Source organism: Mesocricetus auratus, unplaced genomic scaffold (genome assembly GCF_017639785.1).
Source record: "Mesocricetus auratus isolate SY011 unplaced genomic scaffold, BCM_Maur_2.0 Super-Scaffold_100006, whole genome shotgun sequence".
In the NCBI taxonomy this organism is placed as follows: Eukaryota; Metazoa; Chordata; class Mammalia; order Rodentia; family Cricetidae; genus Mesocricetus; species Mesocricetus auratus.
The window spans coordinates 27,849,981-27,875,594 of NW_024429190.1; the positions used below are offsets into that span (position 1 = coordinate 27,849,981).

Genomic DNA, 25,614 nt, shown 5'->3' on the forward strand with positions numbered 1-25,614 from the left:
CTCTTCACATGTTTGCTTTTATACTTTCCAAGGATAAGGGAGCTGTCAAAGTATTTCCAAAGAAGTGAGGTCTGGCGTCCTGGCTTTCTTGTATTTATATACTTAAAAATAATCTTTTCAGATTCTACATTAAAATGTATACTGCTCATTAACTAAGTAAATATTAATGAGTAACCCGTAGTATGTTGTTTACCTTAGTTATTAATGATCATCAGCTTATGTGATAAGTCAATTTGTGAGATATTATCTTCACAAAATTGAGCAGTAGACATTAGTTACAGTGGTTAGGTAATTCATAAAAGGCCTACCAAGTTGTACATAGTATATCTGGAATGGAACATTTGGGATCTTTGTTTATATCCAGTTCTCCACATTGCTTCTAAAATCTCAGTGTACAGTCATCTTCACAATCCTGAAAGAAATCATACTTTACAAAAACACAATGAATGTAATCAGTGTGGTAAGGTCTTTCCATGTTGCATTGTCCTTTAAAATTACAAAAAATTCATTCCTGTTGAGAATGCCCGTGAACGTAATAAATGAGATCAAGCCTTGCAGTCCACATACATTTTTCCCAACCGAGCTATCTCACTGATGCTTGAGAATGGTTAGTAGAACTACTCCTTACTTAAAATAGTCTCCTTTTCAAGTAAACATTGTATTCCAAGAATACAGAAACACATGATAATCTGAATAATAAAATGTATTTGCAAATGAAAAAAAATTCAGTGTGTTTAATTCCTTTAGTTCATAATAGGGAGGCAATATATCTAGATTATAATAGCACTGGAGGAACTTCTTACATATGTATAGTTCTTCATATATTTTTATCTTGTTGTTATTTTGCTTTTTGTTTTATTTATTGAGCTGATATTAAACATATTTTGGTCCAGTATTGATGTCCAACGGGTTTCAAAAACTAAAATTTTGGTTGAATATTCTATGCTATCATATTTTGATAATTGAAGGAACTCTTCTTAATTATTTAGAATAGTTGTAACATTCTTTTTGCTTGTTGAATGATTTATGGTAATATAGAGTTGATACTATTGGAAGATAATTAACTTCTACTAGTATACATTGGGAGGAGGAAATACTTAAGAATGCATTTATAAATATATAAGTTCTTGGAAATAGAGGGCTAGGCACATGGCTTAGTTGGCAAGAGTACTTGGTGAGCAAACACAAGGACTTAGATTGAAGCTCTAGCACCAACATAGAAAGATGAGTATGAACAGTGTTGGGGTTAAAAATGAGATAGAACTAGGAGGGTACTGTGGCTTGTTTGCTTCTAACCTCTGCCTCTAAGAAGTAAGGTGAGGTGTGATGGAGCAGGTCATGTAACATCCCACCTTGCCCCTTTTGCATGCATGAATTGATACCATACACACATATACCCACTCCACAAACACAGATACATACATACATACATACATACATACATACATACATACATACATAAAAATACTAAAGAAGAATTGAAAGCTTTTAGTGTTGAACATGCTTCACTTACTGTAATAGTAGCTGTTGGACTCTTTGAACATCCTGTTTTCAGCTTTTTCCAAATACCACCACATAATTTCTTTCTTTTTTTTAAATAAATGTATTAATTTACCTTTCATGTCAAACTCAGAATCACCTCCATTCTCTTCTTTTTCCCTTCCCTCCAGGCCCCTCTGTTTGTTCCCATCCCCCAATTCACTCCTCCTCTGTTTCTGTTTAGGAAAGGACAGGTCTCCCATGGGAATCAACAAAACATGGCATTTCAAGTTGCAGTAAGACTAAACACCTCCCCGTGTATTAAGGCTGGAAAGTATGAGGAGTTGGGTCCCAAAATTCAGTAAAAGAGTGGGAAACAGCCTGTGTTTCCATTGTTAAGAGTTCCACAAGAGGATCAAACTACACAGCTGTAACATATATTCAGAGTGCCTAGGTCAGTCCCATAAGGGCTCCCTAGTTCTTGATTCAGGCACTGGGAGGTCCTATGAGCCCAGGTTAGTTGATTCTGTGAATGATCAGGTGGGGAGGGAGGGAATGGAGAAAGGGAGAATTCTGAAGGAGATTACTGGAAAGCACGGGAGGCATTTCAAGATGGTGCAAGGGAATCTCCAGAAAATCTTTAAGAGCAGAAGAAACAGTGTCTTGTGTTGAAAAATAACTCTTGGATATGTTGTTGCCTATCCTCTGCACTCATGTGTCAGCACTATTAAAATAGAACTCCTGAGACTAAGTGTCTTAAAGAACATGAATCAAGTCCAAGGTTCTAGTAGTTCATGTGACATGAACCTGGCTAGTCTTGACCTTTCTACTGTGTACAAAGACAGTCATTTCTCTGTGGGAACCCTCCTCTAGTGGCTGTCTCTGATTGATAAATATCACTATTCCTATTGGTATGCGGAACTTAGACTTATTAGTTCAGTTAGCCAAATTGACTCCCCTTAGGGTGGTATCTTCAAATCAGTTACATTGGAAGGTAGGACTTCACTATGAATAAACACAGCATAGGCCATGAGACTTTGTTACAGATGATTTTAAAGCCCGATAAACATGTTTACCGCTGAAAAGATCCTATCAACTCCCTCTCTTTATCTTTTGAAGTTACAAATGATATCAAAGGGCTGTTTATTTTAACAATATTTGTTAAGATGCACTTTCTGGAGCAGTGGTTCTCAACCTCCCTAATGCTGTGATCCTTTAGTACAGTTCCTCAGGACGTGGTGAGACCCAACTATAAAATTATTTTTGTTGCTGCTTCATAACTGTAATTTGCTCCTGTTATGAATCATAATGTAACTATCTTATATGCAGGATATCTGATATGTAATCCACAGTTTGAGAACCATTTTGATAGAGACTATAATGACCATTAATGGAGTTTTAGCATTAACAATTAAGAAGTTTAAGAGTAGACCAAATTGTACTAAAAAGAGAGAGTTCCATAACACTCACATTTCTTTCATTCCTTCTTCCATTCATATGAGACCTACTTGGAAATATGTCTCTGCTAAGTTAAATAGCCAATGCCTGAGTTCTTTTTTACAGAATCTAGCATACTTCCTAGGTTCTTGCAATCATAGCCTTAGTGTCAGCCTTTCAAACATCTCTAAATTTTTTTCATACAAGTGTGACAAACTTAAATATAGCTTCATGAGCATATAGAAAGTGCAGCACTGAGTTCAGCATGAGCCTTCCTTGAAGCATCTATGAAAGTACTTTACCTTAGCAGTTCATTGCTTTGCTTTAAAATAGAGTCTGCGACATATGATTCACATGGTGATTGTAGGAGCTAAAGATGCTAAAGTTGATTTTATTTATAATATTTGACTTCTCCTGTTGTCTTTGCACTTACTCGTTCTTTCTATGAAACATCACCTCTTTTCTCATCCAAACCCTAGTTTACAAAAGCAAACACAAAAACCTAGTTTACATTGAGGATATCCCCAGAATCCCCTATGTTAACATGAATATTTAATTTTCTTTTGGTTATAAAGTTGTCATATGGTTTGACAACAGTGAAATTTGAAAGTGTTCTCCTTAAGTCAGCACCGGAAATGCAATGGTACACAAAGACATCACACACTTCTGAAAGTGTGTGTGTGAGGGTATTCCCAGTAGAAAAACTCCATTAACATAAATAATAACTCTGCTATGTAATGGCATCTCAAATTTTTTATTTGTTTCATAAACATACATTTTGTCTTATGTACAGCTAAAGAAATGTAGGAAAAGCAGCATATAGATACAGACACATGTGGAAAGGTGTTGACTAAAAAGAAAGAAAACCATGTGAGAGATGTGTTGAGGAACTGTTTGCTCTAAAAACAAACCAAGGTTGCCAATTAACCCTTTCAGCTCAGCAACTTATAGAGTATTTTAGTCATAAGTCAGAGTTCACCAGCTTACCAGTAGATGGCACCATTGTGATTCACAATGGTGCTCTCCTTAGATAGGGGACAATCATAGATAGTCTAAATTTCAAACATTTATAAACAGTAAAAAATATTAACACTTGTAAACTTGTCTTAGAAAACTCTTGAAAGACAAAGATTGTCACATAAACCCTTCAGTTACAATGTGGTTGTTGTTCTTTATGATTCATAATTTTGTTAATTGGACATTTTGATTATTTTAATAAAAACAGAATATAAATGCACACATGTATATATAGACATGTTTTCCTCTTGAAATTTCATAATACTTTGAAGATATGTTGAAAATTTCAGTACTTTAGTCACAAACATGAGGTGACTATAGGGAATCAGTAAGCATAGCATTTTTGTACAGAAACAACTGATTCTCTTTTGTTGATACAGAGTTTGCTACCTCAATGCACATAAATTAAATAGAGTAGACATGACTTTAGTCCCACCCCTCTTAGTAAAATTTACAGAAGTTTGTAGCTTTCATTCTAAATGTTAAATAGCTATAAGAATACTCACACCAACTCTGATAGCAACATAAAAAGGACTCAGCATTTTTATCATAAAGATTTATTGGCTAGTACAGATGTAGAATCACATATTTAAAGAACTAGCATGTTAGTTATTATGGCTTGTAGAGTTTGGGGGATGTTTTAAATTGAGATCTATTAATTCTTCTGTGACTCTGTGACTTTAGAACATAATGATACATGATGAAGCATAGGTGTTTGGGAAGGATCAGTAAATTTCATGACAGCCCAGGTAATTATTTACTTTTAACTTTCAATCATTTATTAATATTACTTACTTTTGTGCTGACTTTATAAAAGTATGGAGGTGATTTCCACAGGATTGTTCTTCAACCCTTTATTGACAGATGTGCGTATTTGCATATTTAACTTTATTTGGACACATGTGGAAGCAGTGGACCATAAGTTTGCCATCTGTTGGATGAAGTAAAAGGTTAACTCCCCAGAATGTTTCTGAACCTTGAATGAAATATTCCTGATAAGTGTTTAGCACAGTCATTGGATCATAGTAAATACTCAGAAACATTTCTTACTGTAGCATGAATAATAAAAGATCCAGACACTGATATTAGGGTTCAAGCTTCAAGCTGAAGATCACAGAAGCAAAGTAGCCAGCCACTAGCTCTTACCTCTACCACAGGCTGAAAAGGTTGATCCTGTCTCCACAAGTTCTCCTCCAAGCCTACAACTGGGGCCTCTCCTCAACGTGACCAGAGACTCCACTCAGAATGCAGCTTGAGACACTGGGCTCCTGTCTTTTAAGTACCTCTCTCTAGGGCTGGGATTAAAGGCATGAACTCTTTTAGACTGGTTCACTCTAATGTAGCGCTGCGTGACCTTGAACTCACAGAGACCCATCTGCCTTTGTCTCCTGAGTCCAGGGATTAAAGCTGTGTGCCACCACCACCCATGAGGTCAGAGTCCAGTAAACATCAGCACAAATATATCATATACATGTAAAATTATTATGTTTAGTATATATGTTATACATATTAACTCGAGGGATAATTTACTACCATAAGCAATACTCAAATTCTAACACAAGTGTATGGGTTCCATACTGAGATCTGGAATTTGGAAGGTATTTCATCTGTGTTGATCACAAGCGCAGACAGTAGAGACCTTGCTTGCAGCTGCTCTCTCTTCTCACAAGAGGGCACAGGGTAAAGAGCTCTCACCTTAAGCAGATTACAATGGCTTCCTCACCCTGCAGTTCAAGCTTCCTGAAACTTGGGAACAGAATGTCTATGGTTTAGCCTCACACGTTATATTCTTCTGCTGTGGCACACTGAGGCTTCTAAAACACCATTCTTGCTTTTCTGCAACTTGTACCTGGAAAAAAAGTGGTGGAATAAAAGGAAGATGGTTAATAAAACCAGCATTTTAACTCAAATATTAAGCAAACATAACTGTTACTTGTCTAAACTAGATAAAGAATCTTGAGAATTGCATCACTAGGAAATATTCATCAGGTTTTGCCTTTTTCCAAAAAGTCAGCTACACTAGCGGATCCAAAGAATGTCAAGAAGTGACAATAATACGATCCTTACACGATGCTTCGAATTACTCCTTTTGCCAGTGGAACATTTTGTAGTAACATTTAAAAATATAAACATTTTATTTTCTGCCTACAGTGAAGAGCTGATTCACGATGTGCTTGCTGCCCCTCCCTGCACCATATGTCCCTCCTCTGCTGTTGACTTCCTGTTGGCATTAAAAGGAGCAACACATATGAAGGAAGGCGTAGTGAAGAGGGCTGTAGATTCAGTGCCATTCTTCCTTAAAACTGTGTCTCAGATTTTCTCATAAAGTCATTTAAAATAAGTTGCAATAATTTCTGCTAAATACATACAATTTGTATGGGGAGCATCCACATTTCCTTCTCTTAGGCTCCCAAGCATAGAAGAAATTTTTTAGATTAATTTGGTATTGCATCTCTGTATTGTAATAGGAGGATTCAGTGGACAGTGGTAAGTCTAGTGATTTAGTACTGAAACCTGTCTCAACCAACGGCCATGTTACAATACCAAGGTTTTTATGCTTCCTGAGAAATGATTTCCACGTTTAGCCTTTTCTTCTTTTCCTCTTGACTGTACTTCTTTGAGTTCATCCAGGATCATTTAGCACATCTGTGCTTTAGTTTCTTTTTTTTTTCCAGAAGACATAATAATATGAAGTCTGTTCAGAGTTGTGCTCATGTACACCTGGCTAGGACACCATCAGAAAATGGTGTTACTTCACAGGCACTTTGCCAGAAGGATCTAATTGCATTACAGTGTCTTTTTCCATATACTACTACTACTATTACTTCTTTTTTTTCTTCTTCTTCTTCATCTACTTCTTCTTCTTCTTCTGGTCCTATTTTTGCTTCATGGTACATTTTGATTTGCTATCTCAATGAGATAGATGAAATTAATATACATGTAACTTATAAAAGCTATAACTTGGAAGGTTTTGTGCATAAATTATAAAGGATATACTATATTTAAAAATATTCAAAGCATTTCCCATTGCTTGCATTTTAACAGAGTGATCAAAATAATACCAGGAGTTAAATTTATGAATTAGGATATCTTGATTTGTAGCATAGTTCAAAAAAATCAATGCATGTTTAAGTGTTGAAGAGAAACATAATGGAATATGCTACTATTAGTTTATACCTTTGCTTGGTTTCAGATATATTAGTTTTAGTGGTAAAAGTTGTCAATATTTGATTATTTCAAGAAACTAAAAATTATAGCAACTTTTAATGTCTTTTTTTTATTTCGGGACACTGTTCCAAATATAACTGTGGTTTATGCTATCATGGAATTATTTGAATTTTGATATGCAATGCTTTCCTCAGTATTTGGCTTTTTGTCTTTCTTAAATCCAATTACAGAATAATTCATAATTGTAGTTTCAGAGACCATATGGGAAGAATTTGGTAGGGAAGATGGCTGTTTATAGCAAGCAATGAAAGCAGTATGCAGTGTAAAAAACGTTGAGCAATGCCAACATTGATGACATTTTTATATCCCAAATTAGAAATAATGACTCCTAACCGTCCATTCCTGTGTGTGGTCTGTGTTCATGTGACAATTCAAGAATTTCTACTGTTTCCTACAGATATGAAAGTGCTTATTTTGTTAAATTACAAATAATATGTGTAAGGGTTAACGTTTTTTTCTGTTTAGTTCCTCACACCCCTAATTCTTCTTACATGCCCTACACTGTTCTATCCTCAGTATTATTGATGTGGACAGACCAGATTGGATTCCTGCCTCCAAGAAGCTTACCTTCCGATGGAAACATACCAATACATAAATAATATATTCTCAGTTTTTAGCAGATATAGTGGCAGAAAGGGAGTATAGTAAGTTATCAGTTCAGCAGGCCAGTCTTGTATTAAGATAGTGAAGTGACTATGAAGAATGTTAGTGTGTTTATGAATTTCCTTTTCATCTCCAAGCTGTTAATACCAGCCACTGTTTAGAAATGTCTGGCTTGGCAGGACTTTGAATAATTGTACTTAACCTGTGTTCCATTCTTTTAACTCATTTTCCTCAATTTTAAGCTTTTTAACAGGCCGTTCCTCCATCTGGTTTGCAACATGCTCCTCTTTTGTTTCATTCCATATATCTGACTGATGATATCCTACATCTAAATTTTAGAGTACACATTGAACAAACCCACAGGCACATTATTTTCTTAATGTTTCGGGGAAATTTTTAATTGGAATGTCACAAAGATATTTAAAGACCAGAAAAACTGACTCAGAACAAAAGAAATTATAAATATCTTTGTGACCCTACAACAGTTGCCCATTGTCTATTCTTCAGCAACACTCTTGACTAGATAACATTGTTAATGAACCTATATGGAAAATCCAATATTATGTATTATTTTATTCTAAGTGAGAATTTCAAAATTATAACATATACATATTTATTCATCATTTAGAATTGAAATGATATTTCAAGGTGGTAAATGGAAGTGTTCTTAGGATTATAGAGGGTTAAGGGGCTAAACATCACCAGCAGGAGAGTCCCACCACTTTCAAATAAATATTGCAACTCTTTAGGTTTTTATTTTAAAGAAAAACTAAGTTTATTTAGTGCAAAGATAAAATAGTGAAGTTATAACTTAAATATAAATATAAATGCTGTATGCTAAATTATCAATTAAGGAACATCCTAAGTGCAGTATTTGTGCATATTGCTAATGAGTATTGGATATGACTCCATTCAAGTGTTTGAGCTTTCAGTACTCAGCATTGCATATTCTTTCTTAACAGAATGCCATGGCAAGTCATGTGGCTGACAGTATACTGCTTGCAGCATCAGAAGTCTGTTGGCAATACAATCTTTGTGTATCAGTTTACTGTTTAGAGATGACTGTTCAGGTAAAGATAATATATTGCACTTCTTCCTTGGATCAATAAGTTAAATGCTCAAGTGAAGCCATTTGTTTATTGTCAAATTAGTCTGAGCTGGCACAAAAGCAAGATTCATTCATGAATGTAATATTTTTATTGGAATATTTTCTACTGACTACTCCCACTTTTCAGGGATGTTAGATTGCATAAACTTTTGCTTGCTTATAAATTTCAGGTATCCTTAGCTTCAGGAACAAGACAATCTCACTGTTTCCTGACAGAGGCTCCTGCTGAGCTTAAATACTCACTAGTCATAATACCTGTGCAATTCTGGAATGTAATTCTAGAAAAGTTATAAAAAATAATTTGAGAAAATAAAATTGGACGTTAAAGAGATTTAAAATGTCATAGATCTTTTCATAAATTCAAATATAGCTGATGATAAAGCACATGGAGAACCTTGGCAAATTCCATGGCAGGTGAGGTTGACTGAGGCAGACAGAGCTTAGTGAGAAGTTTTATTAGAAAGGGAAAGAAGGTGGGGGGGGGGGAGAAAAGAGAAAAGAATTAAAGAGGCACAGAGACAGAGAGAGGACAGAAGAGAAGAAGGACTCAGGAAAACTCCTATCTGCCCCAGGAGAACAGCAAGAAAGGGAGTGTAAGTGGATGGGAGTCTTTCTTTTAAAGAGGTCCTTTGCATCTGCATGCAGACTGGTAATCATGGATCCCTGGGCTGACCAGAGTATTCCCTGAATGCATTCTTCCTAGTAACAGGGACAGGCCAGCATAATGTCTGAATCCTTACAATAGCAACCATTTTACAGCATGCTATATAAATTTCACAATTGCGAACTTTTCTTAATATTTAATAATCATTTTTCACAAGTTATACTTAAAAAGTTGAATTATTTATTAGACTGTAAATTCTATTTTGAACTGATACTTAAAATTAGTGATATTCAAAATTTGTGAGTAATATTATTATTTGATAAAATCAAGTATTTTGTAGAAATACTCTATTTTGAATATTATTTCATATTTATTCACTTAATATACTGACATATATACAACTAATAGTCAAAGAATGAGAACCCAGCAGGATTCTGAAGACCTCTATCTCCTAGTTAGATTTATGTGTGTGAAGTGTGTATCCCATGCACATTTCTTTCATGGAACATTTTATATTTTCATGCATAATCCCAGCATTTTTATAAGAGTGTTTGAGCTGCCCTGCATTCAGAAATTAAGTTTCTCTTGTCCTTTGTTTTCTGTCTCTGGAAATCAGTCCATCAGTATCTCATTTTTACAATGTCCCAGATTCTAAATTGACAATGAGTGGACTTGGCCAGTGTAGGATTTCAAACTCCAAATGATGCCTACATCTTTCACCTACTCTCATACTTACCAAAGCCCTTGCCTTGTTCCTCAAAGGTGGTGTTCCCTTATCTACTAAATTCTTCTCTTGTTTTTGCATTTTTCCTTTTATTATTGAGATTATAATATAATTAGATCATTTCCTCCTTCCCTTTTATCCTTCCAAACCATCTCATCTATGCCCTCTGCTCTCTTTCAAATTCATTATGTTTTTTATTGATTGTTATTACATTCATATGTGAATACGCACATACAAATATATTCTTAAATATAATCTGCTTAGTCTATATAATGTTGCTTGTAGATATGTTTTTTTTCTCTTTTATATTTTAAACTAATGTTTCCTCATTTTACATGTTCCCACTCCCTCCCCTCCTTCAGCTCTCCCCACCTTGCCCCCCCACACCCCAATTCACTCCTCAGAGATAAGTTTTCAGGACTAACTATTTTTAGTGGACAAGCAATTGGTGTGCTGTTCCCTGAGGGAGATTATTTCAGCCATTCTCAGCTTTCCTTCCTTGCCTTTAGTTCCTTGTTTAGTGTTGAGGACCCACCCTTTCCTCATTAGCATGGCTATTGGTTTCTTTCTGCTCAGATCATGTTTAGTGTTGAGGACCCACCCTTTCCTCATTAGCATGGCTATTGGTTTCTTTCTGCTCAGATCATGTTTAGTGTTGAGGACCCACCCTTTCCTCATTAGCATGGCTATTGGTTTCTTTCTGCTCAGATCATGTTTAGGCAGTCACACTGGTAAGATTTATGGGAGCAGTCCCAGACATTACTAGGAGACACAGTCTCACAGCACACTCTGTCTGTCTTGTATAATCTTTCTTCCTCAATGTTCCAGGAGACTTACTTGTGAACACTATTTTGCAGATGTATCCATTTGGCCTGGACTCTACAACTCTGCATTTTCATTGGCTGTGGTTTTCTGTAATGATCCACTCTGTTGCAAAGAGTAGTTTCTTTGATAAGGGTTGAGGACTACACCGAACCGTGAGCATAAGAACCAATGTTTGGAATATTGTAATGGACATGCTAGTTTATTAAGGTGGTGCTTGTAGGTTCTCCTCTAAGGTTCATGACCACTCTAACACTGAATATTTGGTTAGGTTTCCAGTACCAGTCGTGATTCTCCTCTTGGTGAGGGAGTCTTAGGTCTTACTAGAGAAATGTTGGTTGCCATCAAGATATACATGCCATTACTGCATTGTTAGGGTTATCATTATATGCTGGTCATTCACTGATACTATAATTGGGTAGGACCATTGGTGCTTTGGAATCTTGTGTGGTGCTTTTTTTCTAGTACTCAGGGAAGAGGAATTCAAGTCAGTACCAGCCTAGGGATTTCTGTGCCATGTGTCTGAAATGCAAAGTATCTTCTGCAATAGGGACTTACCTTCCACTGTGGGGAGGCTTTCAAGGATAATAACAATATTAAACTGCATTCTTAATGTAGCAAGTGGAGAAAACTGGAGGTTGGCTATATTGTTAGCTTTGTGGAACTGCGTGCATTCTCCATTTGTATCCAACACTTTTCCCTCTGTTTCCTACCCATTCCTTTCCCTGACTATGTATTTCTCAGGGTCTTCCTGTTCCATTCATATGTCTCCATTTGGTCTCTGTTGTTATTTTTGATACCTCCCTCTAGCCCACTGTTGTATCATTGAGTATTTTTGGTAAATAGTCTCTTTTTTCAGGACAAGAATGGTTCCTCGGCCTTCTGTGTTGAGTCATCAGAAACAGGGGTGGTTCCCAGTTTGGGTAGCCCACTATAGCCTGACCTGAGCCAAGTATTAGAGATCCAAGCCTGGAATGTAGAGGCAAAAACACCTAAGCACATTTCCATTCATTTCTTAAGGTTATAACTGCATTGCTTACTTGAAGGACACAAAGATGGGACTAGTGAGATAAAGAAAAGGCACCTTCAACTTCTGCTCTTTAATCCATACTGTAAGAACAGCTTCACACACTTCTACTCCACACAACAGCCCTGCAAAGCCAGCATTTTCTATTTCTTCAAAATGAAACTGGGGTAATGATAATAACTCACCCACACATAAAAACCATACCCAAACAAAAAACCAACAACCAAAAATCTGAGATTGATACCCGTTTCCAACCTATTTTAAGGAAAGTACCATCCAGGTTTTGTGATAATCATTCCATGACTTTTCTTCTCCTTAAAATGTGTTTTGGATTTTGTTTTTATTGTTACCTAAGAAGAATTAACTGTGCTCACATGAGAAAGACGATACTCATTAGGTAATTCTGCAGGAGTTTGCTTATTTTACATATGTGCTTCTCACACTGAAAATCTCTTGAATTTTAAACTCAGATGACCATTTCTGACCTTTGAGCGCCCCTAAGCGGCCGAAAGCGAAAATACAGCTTGGACTTTTTCTGCTTCCATATCACATGTATTCTTGCTGGCCTCTCTACACCCAAGTATGAGCTTTTAGTCCTTAGATTCAGCTCTACTACAGAAATGCTTTTGTGAAGTATGAACTTCAAGTGGGGAATTGCTGACATGCTAAAGTGGAACCCATGCTGAACTCTACTCAGACTCCACTTTAGCGTGCACTTGGCATCAGCTGTTGAATTGACAGGACTACAGTGGGAAGGAGCTGGTGAGGGGTTGAGAGTCACTTTCTTCCATGTAGATGGTCTTTGTGTCATAAGGAAACACATTTGCTGTGATTTTGTTCCGCGCTGACAGATTCTCGCTGACATTGATGAAAGTTTACCTTGATTATTTCTCTTTTCTGAAGCTCCTTTGTGAACTGTTATTTTCTAGCACATGTAGGAAGGTTCATGTTATGTGGTGATGTTTGCTTTTTAGACTGAAAAGAACGTAATTAAACATCACTTTTAAGTCATTCTCTCAGTGGGAATATTTCCCTTATTTCTAAAATTATTTCTTAGCATGTCACCCTGTACTCTCAAGTATGACTCTAGTTTTACCCTGTGCTTTTAATGTTAAGTATCATACTGAAACATACAGACTATGAAGACAAGGACAGACCAAGTGAGAATTGCTGTTTTGATTACATTAGTATCAGAACATTTATTATAGTGCTGTTTGTGTTTATATTTCCTGTTTGCACTTACTTGGTTTTTGAGATATGTGTGTGCATGCCTCATTGACAAGTCACATGCTCAATTTTGACATTTCTATTTCAAGGGACTCCCTTGCTCTTATGCCCTTGGCTTTCCTGAGGGAGGATCCAAGGCATTGCTATGACTGTCATATCTGGGGTTCATGCTACGCTTCTCCTCTTGTGGCCTCACAAGCAGACTTTCCTTCTTTTGCAGAGTCAGGAATGACATGTTTGCTCCTGCCTAGTTTGTTTTAAATAGCAAACATAGGGTATTTTTCTTCTGTGACAGTAAAACATAACTGTCTATGGCTCATCTCTCAGCTAGGCTCTCTGTAGACTTAGAGCTATCAGCCTCAACAAAAGCAACTTACCATTTTATTTGTGCATTCTGTTTTATCAACTCATTTATCTAACTACCCAGAATCCTTTCCCTATCAAATGATAGATGATCACAATCCCATAAACTTTCTCAGTACCTACTAGTGACCACCACTGCCAAGTGTGTATGTACTCATTATAACTTTATTGTTACTAATATATATGTCACACACTGTTTGAACCCATTGTTCCCTAAGATCAGTGTCTGTGAAGTAAGGCATTCCTTTCATTCTCTAAAGCCATGTGCATGTCCAACAATAGAAATACACACACCTATGTCTACTGAAGTCCTTGTATATCAGCTGTCCAAGAGGGAGGCAGCCAACTATGTCTTCATATTATTGGTTATTAAAGCAAAGAGTTGGTCAAAGAATAAGCATGCAGCAGTATTTGAATGCACTTCTGGAAATCTTACATCCTTGTAAAAGAATGAATTATTATCTGTGCCATTTTCATCAGAGCTTAGAAATAAAGAAAATATTTCCCTCCAACATGTATCTTATTCTTTTGAAAGAAAACAGTGCAAATTTGACTTCATTTGGAAGAATAGAGACATTGTTTATAGGTGGGAGGAGGGAATAGGAAGATTCTGGTAGGTAACATCATGAGTCCACGTTTAAAGCAAGTAAGTGTTTCTTCTATACCAAACATCTATCGCTGGAGCAGCCTATGCAGAAAAAGCAGAAGCAGAAGCCAGAGCACATCTTTTATGGAAGTCAAATAAATTCCATGCTCTTTAGCATCAGCTCTGACTGCAGTTTGCCTCCTTTCCCAGTGGGAACAAAAAAAGAAAAGTGATTAAAGTTCTCTCAGTAACAGACAGCAGGGGGCAATGGTCTTGGCTTCTTCCACAGAAGGAGAGGGAGAGAGAGGAGGATTTTTTCACAAGACTTGTGAGAGTTCTTTGAAGAAAAGAAGTTAAAACTGCAAGGGTTGGAAGAGGTCTGTCGTAACACTTGTTCATTTCCTATTCTTCATATGGTTTCTTTGAGTTCTTGGGATGTCATCACCCTCCCTATTAAAACGCTCCTGATAAAAAGAGGAGAGTGAGGTGCGGCTCCTAGGGGAGGCCAGGGTTCACCAGTCTCTACTGTGAGTGGGAGTTTTTAGAGCCTGGCTTTTGCTTTTACATCATAATCTGACTGATATGAATGGGAGCTAAAGGCAAGTGTGTGTGTGTGTGTGTGTGTGTGTGTGTGTGTGTGTGTGTGTGTGTGTGTGTCCACTGCAAAGAATGGAATGGGATAAGTGAATGGAAAAACGAATATGAGGGCATCTTTTATTAGGGGGCCTAAGAGTTTGGAGCTAGATTGCCTTTCTTAACTTTCAATCCAGTGAACTGGCTTCAGTCTCCCCAGGACCAAACCACTGGACTTTCTTTTTCTTCAAAATGGAAAAAAAAAAAGATTGCAATCAGCATTCAGACATTCTTTTAACTAATAGGATTAGAGGCGTTACAAAAGGATTTGAACAAGATAATTAGTTTACTGCGTGGTCCACAGTGGAGCAAGTGAAATCCTTCTGAGAAAAGGCAGACAAAACAGGTCAGAAAATGTGTGGGAATGAAGGAAGGCCTCTCCATGAGGATCCCAGTCAACTTGCATATAATGAAAGGACTCCAGTCTTCATTCATTACTGTTTGCCTTTTTTCTTTTAACTTGGCCACCAGAGGTGTGAAGAAAATGACTTACTTAATTTCAGAGTTAATGGGTGTTGGTCCTAGACCAGAATATTCAACTCTAAGTATATAAACGCTACCTTCGAAGTATCTCTTACGTTATATAAAGGGATGGCTTTGGAAAAATCTGCAAAGCTCTTTATTGGGCATTTTACAAGCTGGAAAAAAATATGCAATTAACAGAAAAAATTTAAGTCTAATTTTGTTGAATAGATTCATTACTTTAATTGCAGAGGGGGAGGGAAATCTCAGGAATCAAAATGTGAAGTATATCCTATGCTTAATTGAAGCAGTGAAATCTTTGTACTCCAATTTTAATAGCCTTACTGCTTGGCCGATGCGTAAGAGCCATTTGAATTTTAAAAAGTGTCAAAGAGCGATCTCCATCCATAGCACGGTTTTGTTCATCCACCGCTTTCCCACTCTTGTGAAATGGGGGTATATTTTATAATTATCAACTGTATTATGAGTACCTAAGATTTGGCATACATTTGATTCCACAGAGTACCGGGTGAGGTCCATTCTCAGAGTGTTTCTCTGTATGTGGACACCATATGGATCTCACCTTAGCCACTAGCCAGATCAACACCACCAGAGGCTTTTGAAAGCCTTTTATACTGTGTGTGTGGTTGCCAGCCTGCTGGAGAACGCAGCAGATGTTTTCACAAATTAAGTATCTCTGACTCCAGAGAAGTTCTTTCCTTACCTACCTATAACTGAAATGTAAGACAATTTACCAGATACCAAGTGTTATTCTGTTAGACACAACACAATAATCTATTAACAAGTTAATGTATGTGTTGTCATAACCCAAAATTTGGTTTGTTTGTGGTCCCTTTTCCCACTTGGAATCCTGGACCACACAGATATGTAGTGTCACTTTGGGCTTATTTTTCATGTCATAATATAATATCATTCTTTGGAGCATAGTATGAAGCAAACTTCTCAAAAGGGGGCATGTCAAGATGCAGGTAAGAGCCAGAATGCAGTGCACTGCTTTGGCTGAGCAAGAGTTTGGAGAACAGCACATTTTCCATTATTGGGCAAGAGCTCTGCAAACAAGGCCACCAAGCAGCCAGTGTGCTTTTGACACCAGCTTCACTTTGCTAGTAGAAGTAGCCTCACCTTTCTAATTAACTAAAAGGTGCTCTGCATACTTTGGTGGGTTTTTAGTAATTGATTTTCATCTTTAGTTGCAGTAATTGATATGTAAACACAGAGAAAAGGTTTCCTCGAATAGATTCAGGCCAAAATCAATATATTATGAGATGCTTTCCAATGAACGTTTTCTTTAAATTCACTTAGTGAAAGATCAGAGCCACAATATTTATCTAAATCTTAATGAAATTAAAAGAGTCCTGGAGTGTTTTGTTAACAAAGCCTCGTGTTTTTCACATGGAGATATATCCCTGTGTGACTCACATAGTTTTGACCCTCCAGTTTCTACTTCATTGGAATAATGTACATACTGACCTTTAAAAAATAATAGTAAAATCCTGGGTGGTATGTACACAGGGGATGGGAGAAAATAGAACAGGAACATGGAGAAAGAAGAGATTGTTTTAGGGCATGCTTTTTCATAATAAGTAGGTTGTTCATAGGACTAGCAGCAAATCTATAGGTAGAGGGCAATGGGCAGGGCTCTAGAAAATGGTTGGTAGCTGGTGTTAAAAAGGGAGGTGTATTCAGGAGATGGTTGAAGTGTACTAGAGATGTATGGAAGCCAGTAGTCAAATGCTTTGGCTAGAGAAGACTACAGAGCAAAGTTCTGAAGGAATAAATCAGAGCAAGAAGGTTGACATGAGGAAAGAATAACACGGTGAAAACTTTTTAACTTAAGGTTGCTTCAGGCCATGTCACTCATTGCTGTGTAGTGAGCACATTTTCACAGTATTAATTGTTTTTAGAGTTATCCATTACTAGGTCCCTAATGATAGTCAATATACCTTATCCTCTGTTAGCAGATATTTAGCTGCTTTTACAAAGTTTTTTTTTAACCAGAAGTTCTCCAAAGAGAATATCTGCTCCAGAAAATGTTGGCAGCATTGCTGTTAAGTGCTTTGTGCTAGATGTCTGAGATCATGTGCTCATTGTTTCACTCATGGGTTATGAGAAAATGTTCTGCATGCAACTTGTTGCCAAAGTTAAGATTATATATGCTTCCTGGAGGATGGAAGGTTGCATTTTCTAATTGGTATGGTAATCAGTAGTACATGCATAAAATAGGTAACCATTGACCGGCTGAAGGCTACTTCCTAGATGCCCTCATGAGAAAGTATGATCATCACATGGCCCTGTACTTACAGGAATCTGCAGTTTAGTTAGCTGTTATACTTCAGTGACATCAGAATGTACAACTGAGTGTTTCAGTGTTTCAATATTTAGCATTATGTGATTTTAGAGAAGAAACAAGCCATCAATTATTAGAGTAGTATAGAAGGGGCCACAGTGAGTTTATTTTGAAAAAGAAGACACTTTCATTTAGTATAGAACATAGGGAAAGGAACGCCATGGGATATATCATGAATAACATTGTATAAATTAGACTAGGATTTTCATTTAAAGACATAAGGTATGTATTAACTAGGTAAAGTCATTCTAAATGAAGCTTAAACACAGGTGACATTTGTTTTGGTCATGCTTAGAAGATCAGAGTGTAGGCTATTTTTATTTGGTCAATTATATTATTATTTTTAGTCATTGAAGGTTAGACAATGAAGATTTTTTACAGAGTAACTCAACTTGATAGACATCTGCAGGATGGCTAAGACTACAATTAAAGTAGTACAGGACAGAAAAACAAAGTTACATGTGGGTGCCATGAAAACTTGGGCTACAAGATGATTGAAGAATTGACTGCAAGACTGTTTACTTCAAGCACTTGAATGAAAGACCTAGCATTTTCTGAGTGCCTCTTTTGTACTACCATGAGATGCTTCTCACAGAATTTGATCACATTTAGGGACATTGTTGATCTCAGTAAAAATAAGCATAGTATTAAAAATAACCATTTTCAAAGTTATGGGTAAAGAGTTCAATACATAAAATGATTTTTTTCTTCATCAAAAGATACATTGACTTCTTCAAGTTACAAGCCCTGTTTAACCATGCGCTTTGTAAAAATGTGTGGCAAACCCGGCTGTGGTCATGTAGCACGCCTGCATTCCCAGTCAAATCTCCATTCCAAGCCTTTTTTGGTTTTTTTGTTTTGTTTTGTTTTGTTTTTTGTGGAAAACCTAGTGTCTTCCTAGGCAAGGCTCATCATGTTACACTTTTTTTTTTTTTTACCAGAATTGTCTGCATTGTGGACCTGGGAACTTCACGTGCACTACAGAGTGAATTCTGAAAACAGTGACTGTTAATCATGGCCACTAACACTTACACTGATGGGAAACAGCCTCCTTTGTGCAATGGGCAAAGTCTAAACTTCAGGGGGAATGAAAAATGTGAACAATTGATCCCCCATAGAGTTCGTTAAGAGGATTAATGCAGTCGTGTATATAAAGCATTTAAACAGTGGCTGGGAATGTTGCAAGCATGTACTAAATGTCAGCATTTTGCCTCATTCCCATAGTGATCTCACACATTCTTTTAACTTTAAGATCTAAAACAACCTCCAAATGCACAGGCCCTTGCCAAGACACAGTTTCTAAACTCCACATTCACATCCCACTGCCCACCCTGCATATCCCTTGGTTCCTGTGCTAGCAGAATCTACATACAAACATACCAAATTTAGGGGTTCTGTTCCTGCCTCCCAAGTGGCTTTCTTTCCTGGATTCTCCTTACTAATTAAACCCAGTTGCCCCAATAGAGGTCATCCTGACTCCTCTTTATTTTATATTCCACATTTATCCCTGAAATAAACACTATCAGCTTTACATTCAACATCCTTCCAGAATCTGACCATTTCTCATCCTTTGCACAGCCTGGTCCAAGCTCCCTATCACACCCATTGGCTCCTGGGATAAAATAGTACCTGGTCTTCATGTTTCTATCTTTCCCTTCCTTTGGCTGATTGAATGCCATTCAGTATAATCTCATTCAAAGAATAAATGAGACTGTGACAGCCCCCTACCCCTCATCTTGCTGTAGTCTACAGCCACTGTCCCCCAGGGCTCCAAGACCACTTCCACCTATGTGGCTCCTGAAGTCTCTCTGCCTCCATCTCTGATGGCATTTCTTGCTCCTTTTCATAGCTTTTCCCATCAGTACTTGGCTCCTTTCTGTCACCATAACATGCTAGGTATAGTCCACCTGGGCATTTGGGGGGCAGGTGTCTTTGAATTTGCTGTCCTGGTATTCTGAAATTATTTCCTTCAAATTCCTTTGTGGCTGGCGCCTTTTTGTTGTAGTTTGTGTTATCCAGTGCCATGATGATTTGGGAAGCTCCTGCATTTTCGACTGTTGCTATTCTGGAAACAGAACTAATTTCACTTCTAGAATTAAAGCGACTTGTTTTCCTATATTCTTCTCTCCAATCCTCACATCTGTTTCAGAGACAGCCTGACTACAAACATGCATTATGGGCTACTCAACCAAATCATGAAGCATGGGACCTCCTCCTTCCAAAACCTTTGAACAGTGCTCCCCACTCTGTTCTTGGAGCCTCCACCACACAGCAATCTGTCTACTAATAATCTATGGGCCTCACAACTCTTATAATAAATCACTTACTGCAAAGGAAAATAAGTCTTTGTGTCACCTTAGAAGTCCAAACCTGAGACCTCTCCCTTTGTCTTTTATTTTCCTGTAACCTATCGATGCTGGATATCCTGCATATAATGCATCCCTTCAACTCATCCTTCACATTTTGTTTCTCGGCCTATTTTTTTCTCCTGCTTCCTGTCATCTAGCATGCTATAGTATTTATTGATTGATATGCTCTGTTGCTCTCATTAGAATCAGCTTCGTGAGCTCCAGTTTGAACACCTATCTCTCTAGAATCTAGATCAGGACTCTGTACATATCAGGCACTAAATAAATACATGCTGCCTGTATCATTTTTTCTCTTACCATTTTCATCTCTCCCATTTGTTGAGCATTGATATGTTACAGGCACAAGGTTGACATATTATTTCTATCTTAAAAACAGGCACAGAACAGTGAAATGAAATGATCTAAGTTATTATATTATTTTTCCATGACTGTTACAGCCAAAGTATGACAAACGAGGTGACTTAAGCTACAGAAATTGATTTGGTCATGGTTCTTGAAGGTGGAAGTCTGAGGTGAAGGTGGTTGGTTCCTTTGAGAGCATGTAACAAATTCTTCCCAGCTCCTCCTAGCTGTGTTTAGTTTCCTGGAGGTCTTCAGTACTCCTTGCCTTGCATGAATCCTTCTGATATCTGCTCCTTTCTTTGTGACAGCGTTTTCCATGTCCAAGTTCCCCTGTTTATAAGGATACTGTTCATCACAAATTAAGGACTACTTTATTGACTGCATTTTAACTTTCCATTTTACCTGATGGTTTTAACTTGTAAAGACATTATCTCCAAGAAACATCACATTCATAGTTACTGGTAGTCAGCATTTAACATGAATTGGGCTCTGTGGTGAAACAATTCGCTTCATAAGAGTATTCATTAAATTGATAACACGGCTCTGATTCATATTTGATTCCAAAGCTTACAATATGCACATATCTGAACACACACTTTAATTTAGCAACATATATCAAATGCCTTATTTCATGCTGGAAAGTTATTAGGATCTGTAGATGAAAAGGATATAGACCTGTCCTTGAACTCACCACTGATTAGGAGAGAAAACATGATAAAAGCTAAGGCCCATGAGGTAAAAGCACACGAAAAGCAAATCATGTGCCATTTTTAATTTAGAAAAGCTTTCTATTAGAGGTTTTCTGCCAGATCCTTCTAATGAAAGAGTTCCACTGTTTAATTTCATTTTTAGTGGGGTTGCCAGGGAAGTACAATTAATTGTTAAATTTCTAGTGCTGAAATTTTGCTTCCCTAAAACAGTCTGACATTTTTATATGCCATTAAATCTGATCATATGCTTGTCAACTTGGCAGGACATCATGACATCTTGATACACTTGATGAAACAGGGTAGAGAAAGTAAAAAAGAAAAAAGAAAAAAAGAAGGTATTGTCAATACTACACTGTAGCTTTTCCAAATACAAATGTGTGCACAACTGGGTTAGACCTATCCATCACTGGGCTCCATCTCTCTGGATTTGAAACTACATCTGGGTTTGGCAGGGATGCATTATCACCAGTCAGAGAAGGGACCACGTGTCAGTCTCCTCAGGAAGATATATGGCCTTGTGTACACTTAGGATTGGATATGCTTATGTTGCAGACTTTAAATCAATTTCTGAAACCTTTCCACAGATGTTGACTGCAGCAGGTCTGTAAATAGCATAGGATATTGTGAGCTTCAGCTGATGCATACAGCCCACAGAACACAGATATATGGAATAGTAGAAAACAACACAATGACGATACATGACAGTACCAAATTTTCTGAAGTGATTTCCTTTGTTTAGCGGAATGCTTAAAATGAAATTACCTAGAAATTTGAATTTGCCATTTTTCCAGATCATTGCAACCTCCTAGGTAACTGTATAATTCTTTAAATGTCTTCCATAAACATAGCTATTTTTATTTGATGTGGGATAAATTTGATTATAAAATATGACGTGCCAATATTGTGATTGCTTTCATTTCTTCTTAAATATCTGACTGTAATATGGTTAATTCTACTAAGTTTATGAGAATGTGAGTGCACATATCTTAGCAGATTCCTTAGTGATAACATTTCTGTGGCACAACAAAACAGGACCTTTACTAAGTATTTAGCTTCTCTACATCCTGGGTTAAGCCAATTCTCTTGCTAGATTGTTCATCAAGGGGCAGAGCCAGCTATCCTCGGGCCAACAAAGGGTATGCACAATCTTAATATAGTCAAGTTTTGCTACCTTGACTTGAATGCTTCCAGTGTTGGGAGAAAAAAAAAACAGTTGCACTTGTAACTATTTCCTCACCAAATGCTCACTCTATTTTCTCCAGGCCCTGTGTCTGTCCCTTCTCACTCCCTGTCTCACTCCCCTATCGCCCCTCCAACTCTGTGCCATTATGTTGTTCAGAAATAAGTACAAAATAAGTATAAAGGCAGATACTCTGTATGATAACAGATGCCGTTATTTTACTTGGTGTAATTCCTTTGTGGGTTATCAAGGCTTTCATCAACAAGGAAATATCTCAAAAGGCTACATTTTAACCAATTTATACCAATTAAATAGAAATTAGGAGGTATTTTATACAGAAAATAGACTAGAAATGTCAAGTCCCTGCTCAATTTTTTCCTTTAAAGATCTTAATACGTATTTGAAAAATATTTTACTAAATAAGGGTATAATTTTACTCTATAAAAATAATCACTTTAATTGGAATATCCATAAGGGAAAGGAAAATACAATCTTTTTTTTCAAGACAGGGTTTCTCTGTATTGTTTTGGAGGCTGTCATGGAACTCTCTCTGTAGACCAGGATGGCCGCAAATTCACAGAGATCCACCTGCCTCGGCTTTCCAAGTGCTGGGATTAAAGGCGTGCACCACCAACACCCGGCAGGATAATATAATCTTATCACTGTAGCAGGAAAGGAAAAATGGATGAATAGGTTAAGTAGAGTTTCTATGGACTGGTGAGTTCCCTTCATTTCAGCATATGTGGAAATGAGAACTCAGACAGGACATTGAGGACCAAGGCACTTGCTGAAGTGTTGTGTTGAAAAATGGAACTGGGAAGGAGAGACGTACCCCTTTGCAGGCTTTAGAAGATCTACACTATTAGGAATGATGTGGCCATATTTGTTCACTAATGATAGAGCCATGAGCTGGAGACGATATGAGTAGGAGGCACCACTGTTAGTTTCCGTGTGTTGTCTCCTAAACATACAGAAGAAGATTAGAAATTTGCTGTATTACCAGAGAGCCTCATGGGATTTTCCTTTCAGTCGAGTGATAGCTGATGTTCCATATCTACATAGTATAGGGAATATGTTGGCATATTTCAGATTAAAATAGTTTCACAGAAGAGAGGGGATGGAGAGAAAGAAATAAAATAAAAATATACTAATAGCATATTGAGATGGCAAGCAGCTACTTACCCTCTGATAGCTTGAAAGCAACTGGAGCAGGTCATATTAATTGAGTAAGGGTCTGTTGCTTACAGGTCATCATATTATGCCTGGGAAAGCTTCAGGTTCTTTGCAGCTACATATTAAAGAATGCAGTGATAATGTCATACTGTCCATATTGACTTTGTATGTACACATAGCTTTTCTGATTAGAAGGCCTTCTCTTGAAAGGATAGGGTAGCTTAGGCTCTTGAAAAAAAAAAGATATTGTGGTTTCTATTTACATTGTGTACAGACACGAACAGATTTCATGCAGTTTCTTTCCATTGGAGTGTTTGCTCCTGTTTCAAAGGCAGCTTAATGTATTTTTACAGGGCAGAAAACTAAAGACAGAAGGTTCAAAAGATCGGTGCTTTAGGGGACAAGGTGTGGAATGATACACCTTCTCATAAACTTTAAGTGTATTTTGGCCCAAGCAGCTAACTTTTAGCCCAAGGCACTGTGGTGTACCAGTCATTCACTCATTCATCAGAGGCTCATTGAACCATAGGGGAAGTGTCTAGTCACATTACCTATTGGCAAAAGTGGCAATGTAATCATCATAAAACGAAAAAGAAAAAAAGGATGAAGAAATAATTTAAAGATGTAAAACTGTGGTTTGTAGCTAGATTGTCCATGGCATTATAATTGTGGTTATTATTGCTTTGCACCAGGTGATCTTAGCTGCTAGATATATTTACTGTAAACCGTATGTTGGAATATGTGAGAAGTAATTGAAATGTTGAAAGCAGGTACCCCAAAGGGTTTCATCATCAACTGTACAAAAGAAAGTATAGAACAAAGAATGAACTCTTAGTAAAAGGAGACAGCAGTGAAGCTTCTTGGGGGGTGGGGAAGAATCAAATTATGAGATGCTGGAATAAGAGTTGGTTGTGTTGCCTGCTATTATTTCACTATGAAGGTGAAATGAATTCAGTCTAGAAGAGATGTGTAGGGACAATGATTAATGTGAAACTATTGATGCATTTGGGGAAGGGAACGAAGGTTCCCTCAGAGGACCTTCATTGTAAAAGAGAGAAATGTTTTTTCTGCATTCAACAGAATGTGTTGAGAGAGAGGCTTAAAGAAGGGAATGATGTAAGCCATCTTGGCACATGGGTTCAGAAGAGGCTCTTCTGAAAGGGCTGCTTGGAGACACAGCTAAATGGAAAACTGTGTGAGAATACAATGCAGATTTATTTTATTTTCTTGTTCTTCTAATTTTTGTTTCAGAAAAAATAAATCCATTGAATTGCTATTCAATTTGAACAGCCCTGTGGAATATTGTGGTTTCATGGTTCTCCTCTTGTAGTGAATAGATTCCTCACCCCAGATTCAGGAATGAACACATCTGTTGAAGAGCCCTGGGAGAAGTTATGATCAGTAGACAAGGGCCATTTTGACATTACTATAGCATTCTTTTAAAAACACTATAAGTACTGTTGTAGTGAATAAGATGTCTGATTTACCAATATTATACATGTTTGTTCATGCTGCCATCATTTTATTGGATACTTTTAATAATTCATAAGTTATAATGTCATTTAGCTTTTAGAGCCAAGTTCATTAAACCTCTCACTTTGCCTGAGCCTTCCACTGCTTTCCAGGCATACTGTCTCCACTTAGATTTCTGGACTACGGCAGACTCATGATCTGCATTGTCCTTCCAGCATCTATGTTGAAGTTACATACCTTAGCAGTTTTCTGTCTTGGTACACTAATCCATGCTTTCTTCGGGTTTCCATTCCATCAGACTCTTTGGACACAGTGTCTTCTATGCATGTCCTTTGTGAACTGAAACTGCACTGGGGTGATTCTGGGGAGCTCAGGCTGCACAAGTCATTCTAGTTCTGTTAATGATCATGTCAGTCTAAGCCATTCCCTTCACTCCCCTTCTGGTCATTAACGCAAAGTGCCCTATACCTAGCTCGGTTATTAAAATTATTGCCTATTAAAATGATAAATTGGTTTCTGCCTCAGTAATTCAATGTGCTTGAAGTCTACTCTTTCTAGAATGTTGCTTTTCTATTAATGTGCTACTTTACACGGAAATATTTATTACCTGAGCAGCATATTTTCAAGAAATAATCATTGTTATTAGAAAATTGGACTCATTTTAAAAGATATAATTAAG

The 25,614-nt window shown here is 37.2% G+C and overlaps 1 protein-coding gene and 1 long non-coding RNA gene across 5 annotated transcripts in view; one reads left to right on the forward strand and one right to left on the reverse strand.

The window, feature by feature from the left end:
* Slit2 (slit guidance ligand 2) overlaps positions 1–25,614 on the forward strand; it is a 313,096-nt gene that overhangs the window by 139,050 nt on the left and 148,432 nt on the right. The gene's annotated exons all lie outside the window — the stretch shown is intronic.
* The window catches only part of LOC121140817, a 44,850-nt gene continuing 39,685 nt past the window's right edge, over positions 20,450–25,614 (reverse strand). The window contains exon 2 of the long non-coding RNA XR_005877744.1: positions 20,450–20,729. This is a non-coding gene — a long non-coding RNA (uncharacterized LOC121140817). The remainder of the gene's footprint in view (positions 20,730–25,614) is intronic.